We start from the raw sequence: 9,597 nt of genomic DNA on the forward strand, positions 1-9,597 counted from the left end.
GTCAGGGGAGAGGAGTCACTAAAGCAGAAGAAAGGGCTGGGGAGACTCATCCAGACCTAGAGAAAAGGGCCCCAGGGTGGTGACCGGACGAAGGTCCAGCACCACGGCTGGGAACAGCGACATGCTAACCCCACTCCCGACCTGATCGGTTTTGGACTTCCTCAGCGGAATAAAGACCACCTGCTGGGGAAATTGCACATCACTAAACTGCCAAGCCTCGTGTGGTGAGGTAACCAAAGGCCACAGAGCCTGTAAACCCAGCAATATGTCTGGCAGCAGAAGGGCTCTGGAGTCTGGAGGTGCCAGGGATCCCTGAGACCAACCCTGGAGCACCTGCCTGACCAGGAAGTCAGCAGTGTTGTTGGCCACACCCTTCATCTTTAGCCCAGAAGGCCAGTGCAGCAAGCCTGCCCCAATAGTCTGGGCAGTCCCTTTCATGGGCTTCTGAAATGGATCATAGCCCTGAATCAATTCCAGCTGAACAGGATGCTGAGGCCTTTGCTTGGGAAGAAGCTGAAGCCAAAACTATCGTTACTCTAGCAGGATACCCTATGGGTAGGGTAAGAGAAGAGCAAAAGAACCTAGACTAGATTAAAGGCCAGGATTGGACACATCTCCTGCACTGCCATAGCACTGGGCATAGTAAAGGAAGCTGAATAATAAGAAATCTCCTGCTATACATATAGGCCCAAACAGCTCCCATCAACTGCCACAGAGAAAATCTTAACAATTTGTCATCTACTCTCCAAGACTGTCTCCATTCAAAAGTCACCAGGGGGAGCAATGCGAGGTAAGTTAGAAGCCGCACAATGAAACACAAAATGAATATTAGGGCCTGCGTGTAGCACTCTAAATGTTTGTTAACCATTCTGCTACTTAATGCTGAAGCATAGCGCAGCAAACCTCTAAGTTTTTTAAAAGAGGCTGGTTGACTTTTATTTTCTGATTAACACACGGGCTTATAAATATCCAATCCTAAAATCAGGGGAAAAAATTAACAACAGGAATTAGCTGCTGGGTACAGCTAAAACTGGAAGACATCAGCTTTTGCCACCCTCGAGGTGATGCCACCCTGGCTTCAAACACTGGCACACCAGGTTGGTGTTCTGAGCTTTCCCTGGCCTGTCCACCATGAAGGTGGACTGAGGGGCCTGTGATTGTTCCAACCCATTGCCCCTGGTCGGCAACCGGTGAGGCAAATTCTGCTAACCACACCCTCCGAAGCTGGCAATGATATAAGTTGGGTTAGCAGCCCATTACCTTCTGGGAGGTGCTCCAAACGCATGCCGCATCTGTCAACCACTGAATGGTGGCATACTGATACCGGCTAAGCCCAAGCTGGGATCCACTGCTTGAGGAGGCCCTCCGACGGGCACAGAAAACCATGCTGCGCTCACAGACGAACACCCGCACCGGTTCATACACACTCTGGCCATCTAACCAAGTGCATTCCTCCAGTAAAGTTGAGGAAGCAAGCTGGACCGATGATCATTATAGCTGGCAAATTGTACCGCATGATCTGGGAAAGGTCCTTGCTTTTCCCACCCACACAGGTTGTTCCCTCCTAGATGCAGCACTGGAACCTGCAGGGGAACATGCACCAACCCATAATGGAATGGAGTGGGAAGAAAGCACTCTCGCTACAAGCTGCGCTGGTCAATCCACAAACACATGCACCGTGGAACAGGCTGCTCTGGGAGCTGCAGCCTGACGTATATGCGCTACGACCAGCTCGAAACAACATGCTGTGTCCGGACATGAGAACGTGTGTGCATGGGTTGATGTCCAATACATTGATCAAAGAAAAATAAATAAATAAATAAATAAATAAATAAATAACTGTAAGGACAAGAATAGGGGTGCACGAAAGCCACTTACCTGGTCTCGCAGCTTGCTTCGGGGTGGGGGGGAGGCGCTTCGCTGCTCCCCCCGAAGTTCAGGATGGGGGGGGAGGCTTCCCTCCTCGCCCGGCCAAAATTCAGGCCAGGGGGGAGGCTTCCCGCCTCGCCCGGCCGAAATTCAGGCCGGGGAGGAGGCGCCTCACCTCGCCCGGCCGCAAAATAAAAAGTAAAAAAAAACCAACGCCCCTGTGATAGGCTACGTGACGATTAACATAGCCTATCACGGCTAGATTTGCAAAGTCAGCTGTGATAGGCTATGTAAATCGTCACGTAGCCTATCACGGGTGACTTAAAAAAAAAAAAGTGCGTACGCAAATGGCGGCCCCCATAGGGAGCCGCCATTCGTGTTCCTTATTTGGTCGCTGTAGTCTACGTAAATCTTTACGTAGACTACGGCGAAAATAAGGGCAACACAAATAGTGTTGCCCTTATTTTTGCCGTAGTCTACGTAATCTTTACGTAGACTACAGGGACCAAATAAGGAACGCAAATGGCGGCTCCCTATGGGGGCCGCCATTAGCCGTACGCGCTTTTTTTTTTTTAAAGTCACCCGTGATAGGCTACGTGACGATTTACATAGCCTATCACGGCTGACTTTGCAAATCTAGCCGTGATAGGCTACGTTAATCGTCACGTAGCCTATCACAGGGGCGTTTTTTTTTTTTTACTTTTATTGGAATGGCGGCGGCGGCAGCCGGTCAAAAGACCGGCTGCCGCTTCTGCCCCTGTCGAAGACCTGCCGAACTGCCGCCGGGACCCGCCGCCGGGAGGGACATTCGGGAAAGGTAAGTCCCATCCCGGGGCGGGGGGGTGCGGAGAATTTCTCCCTGAAACTACTTCGGGGGGCCGAATACGTTGGTACTCACCCCCCCGAAGTTTCGGGGAGAAATTCTCCCCCATCCCTAGACAAGAAAAGAGATGCCGAGCAGTAAAGTCCACACTTTAGGAATGGACACAAGACCATAACTGTAAACTACTGGGAGGGCTACAACTGTTGCAGCTGAATGAGAGAGCAACACCCCAGGGCTCCCTATCAACCCAGGTACAGAAGGCCCTTGTCATGTGAGACATGAAGTGCAGCATGGCTTACACTACTTAAAAACACAACACTCAACGAGAGCCTCTTAGCGTGGTTTCTGGAATTTCCAGCGTCCAGGTATTAGATGAAACATTGGCACTGGTGCTCAACCTGCCGTTTGTATGCCTCATGAGAAAAACAGGCATTACGCAGGAGGTATTGCAAATTCAATACTACTACCCAATCCATAAGGATCGGATTGAGGGAGGACTGTGGTTTAATAACCTCAATGGAGGCCTGCCCCTCACACACAAGGAATTTAAGAATGGATGTAAAGCCTTGAATCAGCCTGCATGGGCAATGCTGTGTATAAGAGAATTTTGAAAAACGGGATTTCAAGAGATCATAGGGCAGCCCTTGGGCGTGGCACTACGCACCAGATGATCCTATACATTGACCCTAAGAAGGTAGTGTTTCATACCTCCCATGTTACTGCACAGTTGTAACCTTAATAAATTTAACCAGTTAGCTGAATTGGCACAGACTCCTGCCACTGACTGTGGAGTAAACAAAAAAGGTGTGTGGGGGGCAACCTTGTTTAGCTTCAGCAAAGCAGAAGCTATCTGTTCCTCCCGAGGATGCCCTTGGAGTGAATGCTAAAGCTGCTGCCTCGCAATATGAACAAAGAACAACCCTTATAATCATCAACCCAGTGAGGCGGGTTACACAGAGAGCCAGGGATTGGCCTAAAGTCACACAGTGAGCTTTACGGCCAAGTGGGGACTAGAACCCATATCTCCAAGTCCCATTATGGCACTTTAACCACTGCACCAAGCTGGTACTCTAAGCTGCCAGGGAGGAGTGAAAACAGGAGAAGCCCAAACCCACATAGCTACCAGTCTCCCCTCACGGGGGTTGGCAATGGCTCTACCAGGGGCATGAGTCAAGATTCTCACCACGCCCTACCCAGGGAAGCTGGGTATCAAGCCCCAGACTTTGTTAACAATAAGGGGGCTCTGTGAGATGCTCAAAGGCCCGAGTCTGAAACTTAGGCAAGGTGGAGGGCCTTCCCCCTTCCCCCCTGCTCACTTTTCTTTTCTTCTCATTTCCTTTTGTCCCTTTTCCTCCCCGTCTATGGACCTTGCACTCCGACCTGAAAAATTAAGACCACAATTCGAAGCTGCCTCCCCGCGGAAAGGAGACCTTCTATGTGGGGTGGGAATGGATGGAAACAATCCTTTGAATTGTAGAGGGGGATCTATGTCTTCACCTCCCCACCCAAACACAACTTCCCCTGCAGCAATGGGGCCACATGCACATGTCCCCATTCCTTCCTATGAGGGTGAGAAAGGAAGAAATCTGCTGACAGACTCACAGTGCATAGCCCTGATGCTATGTATTCATTTGGCCAAATAAAAGAAAGCCCTTATCTCTTCTTCCAGACATCATCTAAAAGATCTCTCTGGAAGAGAGGGAGAGACTAATAACAAACTAAATACGTGCACTTCCCATGCAGAAAATGATAGCTGAATATCCTAGATACAACTTGGCACTTTTTTCCCTTTCTTTTTTTTTTTTGGTCTCCTCCTCCTCCTCTTCCCATCTAAATACAAAAGACACCGGGCAGGCAAGGCCACCAAAGATCATAGAATCATAGGGTTGGAAGGGGCCTACAAGACCATTGGGACTAGCCCCCTGCTAAATGCGGGAAGCCTGATTCCCAGGCGGTCACCCAGCCAAATACAAACCAGGGCTGACCCCGCTTAGCTTCTGAGATCAGGCAAGATCGGGCACATCCAGCCCTTTGACTGATTGCTTGGAGGTGTGGGGAAAGAACTCCGCCACATGCTTATTATTATTATTATTACTGCACTGCAGGCCATTCAGGAGGCACCCCTCTCTGGGCTGGCAAGACTGCTCTGCTGCCACCCACAGCAAAGGCAATTCTGGCTGCTTCGTAGCACTGAAAACTCCCCTTCCCTCTGCAGGGGCGGCAAGGCCACTTAGCTGCTGCCCACTGAAATCCCCCCTAAGGGCCTCACTGGAGGTGCAGGAAGCACCCGTAGCGCAGCAAGGCCATGCTACTCAGGGGTGATTGCTAGCTGGTAGGCCGACCCACTACATTGGCCAAACAGGCCACACCACCCGCAAAATGGGAAGAACCCTCAGGGTGGTCGCAGCCACTCCAGGGTGCGGGAACACTCCCCTACCTCCCTGACACAGCAAGGCCATGCCGCCGCCGCCATCCTCGGCCAAACGGGCCGCTCTGGGGAGGAGGAAAATGACCAAGAGGAAATTCAGGCACCGCAAATGGCAGCCAAATGGGCCACTGTGGGGCATGGGAAAAATCCCCCCAAGAAAGGCAGCAATACAGGAGCCTCAGTCAGCAGCAAATGGGCTGCTCTGAGGCGCAGGAAAAAGCCCGCGAAAAGGCGGCAATTCAGGCGAGGCGGGAGAAATCTCCCCCCTCTTCCAGTTGGAGTGGGAGGCTGTCGCCGCCACCGAGAAAGGTGGCAATTCCAGGCTGCTTGGGGCGAGGGAAAACTCCCTCGATGGGCAAAATGGGGCTCCACAGAAGGCGCAGGAAGCCCGGAGGGAGCGAGCTTGGTGAAAATCCCACTGCTGGGCCGGCAAGGCAGCGCTGTAGCCGCCCGCTGCAAAGCGCAGCAGAATCCGGGCCATACGGGGCATGGGAAACTCCCCCCCCCCTCGATAGGCACGGCGAGGGCCTGCAGGGTCAGCCGCTGCAGTCAGCGGCCCTAGGGGCAAGTGGGGGGGATGCAGGGAACTACTCCCTCCCCCCACTTGAGATTGATGGCCCCACGAGGTCCGGGGGGAAAACAAACAAACAAACAAAAACAGCCTGCCCTAAGAGTGGCTGGCACCCTCCTGTGGCTCGCTGGAGCCGTGGCTGCCAAGCACCGTGGCTTCTTCCTCAACGCTCACCGCCTCCTCCTCGACGCTGCTGCTGCTGAGCCAGCCAGAAAAGCCAGAATGAATCCAGGCCAGCCGGCCGGCCGGCCGTCATGCTCGCGCTCACTTGAGCGCTAATAGGCGGCGGCACATGGACAGAGGAGAGTCTAGACAGAGCAGCATTGAAGGCGAGCCAGGGGCGCGCACGCGTGAAGTCAGCCCTCGCTCTCCTCGCCCCCATCCTGAGGCACATGCGCTCTTCGCTCCACTCTCTTCAGCCAGAAGAGCCAGAATGAACGAGGAAAGGGGGCGGGGAGGCCTAAATGTCAGCCGGCTCAGCCCCCACCCCACCTGGACATCGGGAGTGAGGGCAAATGGCCTTCGATCTTGTCCCACCCTTCCCCCCCCACCCGCAACATCCCCCCCCCCATGGCCAGGCAAGCCGGACGTGGGGTGAGGGGACTTCTGTGAGTTGCTATATATGTGCTACCACTCCCAGCAGGAGGAAAAGATAGATATAGATATAGATATAGATATTTGTGATCCTTATCAAAATGAAAACTGCACTTTGTATTCCAGGGATATGGGAAGGATGAAAGCGTGGGTGCATGTGGTCAACCTCTTATTTCTCATCTAACCAAAAGAAATCCTAACTCATTAGGCAACAACAACAAACTTTATCCATTTCAGCCTCCATATCACTGACTCTTTATTCTGAAATTGCATCTATAATGCATTAAACAGAGCCTTCACATGAGCATTTTATTTGCCATGATAGGTCTCTCTTTCTGCAGTACGACTGTAGTGGAACTCAACATGCCTTTATCTCCAAACCTTCAAAATCCAAAACCTCTTGACATTTTGGGGAGTGACAGATTGACATGTGTTGAACTAATTAATGGGACACAGGCTAGATCTACACTACTGCTTTATAGCAGTATTGAAGTGCACTGATAACTGTTGGGGCACATTACACATTCAATATACTGCTTTTGTAGTTATTTCCTGCTTTTTGTTCCACATTGTCCAAAATACCACAACAACTGTCATTGTGTGTCCTACGAGGTGTAAATGTGCAAGCGGGATATAGTGTTACCATGATGGGATCGTAATGATATGACACAAGGTGTAGATCTGGCCACAACCTTGGATGGAACTCCATTACAAGGCAACTAAAAGAAGTCACCCTGTGATACATTAAATGGCTATTGCAGTTCTATTTGAAGAGAAGCAAGAAACTGGAAAGAACTGCAACAACACTAGGGATATTCAGTTTTTCATTTGCCTTTCATATTTGATTTGCAGCCCACTTGTGTGCATATTTACCTGGAAATAAGTCTCACTGAAGGCTGTAGCTAGCATAATAGAGCTGTCTCACCCCCTGCCCACATGCCCTTTTAGGCAGAATCGTTGGTGTTTTCTATACAACTTTTCCAAAGGCCAATTTCACTTGGCAGTCTATGAAATCTTCTCTCTCTTTCTCAAAATCCCCAACCCTATTAAATAGTTAGGTCTTATAAGAGTCAATCAGACAACACATATCAATTTGGAAAGGAGGGCTCCTTGCTTTGTTATCTGTTGTTTCGAAGGGTTCACTGCAGATGGCAATATCAGGAATAAATCTGATTAAAGAACAGGTAAGGTTGTCAGTGCAAGAGGTTGTTTTAGAAAAGAGACTGCATTCAGTCAGCAGCTTCTAGTGATGAATAGAATTCCTCCAATACACCGAAGAAACACAAATTTGCCATTGTGTACAGTATGATTTCTCAGCAATAGCACAGTGGACTGTGAAGAAAGGGTCAGTCTAATATATTCATATTGCTTCCCTGCAGTCATTTTCTTGGAAACACAATGATTGTAAGTAGGCCACAAATGCAAAACAATCCAATCTTTGTTTTGTTTAAGTAAAGTTTCCCTTATCCCAGAAAAGCAAATAAGCATTTTTTCCCCTAGAGAAGGAAGGTAGAATAAAATGCAGTTATTTTGAAATAAGCACTGATAAAATTATTCTTAATGATTTGTTTGGCATTTTAGTGTGCAAAGTTCTTTAGGGTTTACCCCATTTACATTCACAGCACTGCTGTAGGAATTCCACTGGTTAGCTATACTGGGAGTGCGAAGGGGGTGGAATCAGCCCTCTTCCCTTACCAACTTCCTGACTGAATCATTTCTAGTTAGGGAAGAACACGAAATTCATTCCGGTTTGTTTTTGACCAGAAATACCCAATTCACACCTCCCTGGACCCATACATTTCTGAGCTTGCGATGTGATTCAGGGTCAAAAGAAATATTTAGTTTGACAATATGCCTGCATTTGAAAAAATGAGCATAAAAATGCATACCTTTTTAAAATGCACACGAACATGCTTTAATCAATGGGAGAAGAATGCATACATTTCAAAAATATGCACAATTGAATACATTTGGAAAAAGATGCACAAAGGTACCGATGAATTTTCATTCAAAAATCATAGAATAGTAGGGTTCGAAGGGGCCTACAAGACCATTGAGTCCACGTCCCTGCTCAATGCAGGCATCTTAAATCAAAACATCCCTGACAGATGGCTGTCCAGCTTCATCTTGAATGCCTCCAGTGTGGAGTCAGGAAGTTTTTCCTGATGTTCAGGAAAAGCTCCAGAGCTCTGGGGATTTCCATGGAGCCCTAAGCAGCAGCAGCCTGGATTTCCCCATGGCAGACCCTCAACAGACTGGATGTTGGGGGGTTCGCCCATCTCCATGCACTGCCGATGAACTTCCAAGAGTAAGCCTGCTGGCCACTTACCTGTTGGAAACAGGTTGCTGGATTAAATAGACAGACATCTGCTTTGATGCAGCAGAGATCTTCCTATGTTCATAACAAAATAGAACAGGTTTCTTCCTTCCACTACCAAGCACTGAACAAACCTCAACAATGAAGCTTGCTTCAGTTGGGGGGCGGGGTGAGGGAGAGGAGGAGAAAGTAAGGCATTTGGGCTCCATTTTCAGGACCAGGATGTATAGATCTCTCTCACTGTTTCTCTCTCTCTCTCTCTCTCCCTCTCTCTCTCTCCCTCCCTCCCTCCGAGAAATGACTACAAAGTTACTTTGTGGAAAAGAAAATAGTTCTTGAACTGGATCTAATTCAACAAAGAAACATGGTTAGAATGCATTGGTCTCCTGAAAACAGTGAGACAATAAGAATAAGCACAAATAGTAATTATTCATATTGTAATTTAGGAATAAGAAGTGTTATAATGCATATGCTTATAAGGCTGTAACAAAAGCCTTTGTTTTTTGGATTCCTTTGGATTCCTGCTATTAGCAGGGGGTTGGACTCGATGGCCTTGTAGGCCCCTTCCAACCCTACTATTCTATGATTCTATGAAAATAATGAGTAAACACTGAGAGAGTTTATTTTTAATTCATTAATTGAGAGAATGTATGGTTCTTCAGATGGTAATTGATTCTGAAAATTAATAAAACATATACGGAAGTGTTATCTTCTGTTTTGAAATGCAAAACATTCTAGGTATATCACACATTTTTCTGTCCTCATGGCTTTCCTCCTTTTTGATGCATATTAATGTAATTATTTAATTCATTTTTAACACCTTTGTTGCAACCCCTTTTAATGTAGAATATCAAAACATTTGATATATCAAAATATCAAATGATCTCGGTCTCAATTCTCAAACTACTGTATCTAAAGTTGACATATTAATTTCAATGAATATCTACTTTGTGATGACGGTTTATTAGATTATCTTTTAAAAAAAAAAAAATTAT

This window comes from Heloderma suspectum, chromosome 7, assembly GCF_057233095.1.
Source record: "Heloderma suspectum isolate Gila_16-S chromosome 7, 16-S_ref, whole genome shotgun sequence".
NCBI classification, from domain to species: Eukaryota; Metazoa; Chordata; class Lepidosauria; order Squamata; family Helodermatidae; genus Heloderma; species Heloderma suspectum.